The following is a 2062-nucleotide window of genomic DNA, read 5'->3' as shown; positions in this document are numbered from 1 at the left end:
ATAAATTAATAAAATTAAAATAAATTTTTTTAAAAGGGAAAAACTTTAAGCATCAAGAAAGCTAACGCAGGGAGTTCCAGGGTAGGATGCTAGGCTTTGTACTTGTGTTCAGTGCTTCTTAGGGCTCAGAGAGGGCCTAGTTCGGGGACTAGGAGTTAGGTAGCAGAGAAGGGGCTCTGCAAAGATGAATCCTAGGCCCTTTGTTCCCTTCTATTTAGTGAAAACCCTGAAGAATAGCAGTACTTGGTTCTCCCTTCTAACTCACATTTTCCTAGTCTGGGGGTGTGGGGGGGGTGATTTATTTTGTAGATGCCAAAGACTGTGAAAACACAACACAGAGACCGATATGAGAGCGGCAATAGTAGATAAGGCCCAGGTAGTTTTACACATTCTTCCGACTCCTTCTTTTCAAAGTAATTTTAGTAGGATCCAGCTCATTTATTTGTCTTGTCTTGCTTGGTCAGCCTCCTTTTGGTCCTCCTGCTGGGGCCATGGTTGAATCAATGGATCCTGGGATCTGGCTTAGGGTGATTGACTGGATGCAAACCCCAGTTTGTGCTTCATGTCCAGGGACTGCAACCAGCGGGAATCTTCTTGGGGACCTGTCACATCAGAAGAAGTCCTGGGCTAAATGAACTGTTTCTAGGTGGTGGGTCTTGTAGAACGCAAGCGGCAGCGAGGCAGGCCTAAAAAAAAAAAAAAAAGAAAAAAAAGGCAGAGAGGAAAATTGGAGAAAAGATGAAAAATAGATTATCTAGGGCAGGACAGAGGTTAGGGATGCTGGAGGAAGTGGCCTGATTCTGTAACCTAGACACCAAATCCTAGTTACTGTAGCATGGTGTGGGAAGGTATTATCCAGGAATATGAAAGAAAGCACTGGGCTGCTTTCTTACAATAGGATGCTAGCTTTGACCCTAGGGACACTGACCCATCCTTCAAACCTGACCAAATCTGAGGAATTCTCATTGCACAGTTTTAGCCCTGATCGACCCCCTACTGTCTGATGTTCCTTAAACTTCCCATTTAAAAAGCAGAACAAGATGTCTTTTGAGTATCTTTGCAAGAAGTTAATTCTAGTCTTTAAAATTCTTAAATGTTGAGCTTGCTCTTTCTAGAATAAATGAAAAACCAGACCTTTCCTGATGTTTATCATGGGAAGAGGCCTATTTTTTTCCTATGGGCCTTTCAGAAGAATGCTGTCATTTCAATGTCATGAACGGTGAGGATGGCTCAGTCAGTAAGATGCAAGTATAAGGATCAGAGTTCAGTCCCCCAGACCAGTGTGAAAATAAAGGTACGTCTGGTGGCAAAAAAATTTAATTCTAGCACGGGAAGGGCAGAGCTTTATAGAGGGCAGTGCTAGGAAAAATGTTTTCTTTTTAAAGATAAAAAACAAACGTACACTGTATTTTTGGAGGTTTGAATAAGAATGGTCCCCATAGGAGGTATGGCTTTGGTGAAGTAGGTGTGGCTTTGTTGGAGGGAAGTGTGTCACCAGGTTGGGCAAGATGAGCTTTGAGGTTTCAAAAGCCCATGCCAGGCTCAGTTTCCACGCCCCGCCCCCTCTCTCTCTGCCTGTGGTTCCCAGCTACGATTTCAACAACAGTGTTCATATCTGCCTGTCCATGTGTAAGCATGCCCTCAACTAAATGTTTTTCTTTATAAGAGTTGCCTTGGTTGTGGTGTCTCTTCTCAGCAATAGAATAGTGACAAAAGGCAATCTTTCTTGTTTCTTTGAAAATTTCATAGAATGTGGGTTTTTTTGTTTTGTTTTGTTTTTCCTGAGACAGAGTTTCTCTATGTAGACTTGTCTGTCCTGGACTCACTTTGTAGACCAGGCTGGCCTTGAACTCATAGAGATCTTCCTGCCTCTTCCTCCCTGAGTGATGGAATCACAGGTGTGCACCACTGTGCTCTGCTTTAGAATGTCTTTTGTCTTATCTCAATCATCTGTTATTGTTTTGGAAAATAATTCCACTTAAACCAGCAACAATGCAATAACTGAAAAGAGTTTCAGTTCCTAGTGCCTCGGCTTTTCTTTTCCTCAGTGTTTTGGCCCGTA

The sequence above is a fragment of the Acomys russatus genome, chromosome 3, assembly GCF_903995435.1.
Source record: "Acomys russatus chromosome 3, mAcoRus1.1, whole genome shotgun sequence".
NCBI lineage: Eukaryota > Metazoa > Chordata > Mammalia > Rodentia > Muridae > Acomys > Acomys russatus.
The sequence above is the reverse complement of the archived record's forward strand: the minus strand, read 5'-3'. Positions refer to the sequence as shown.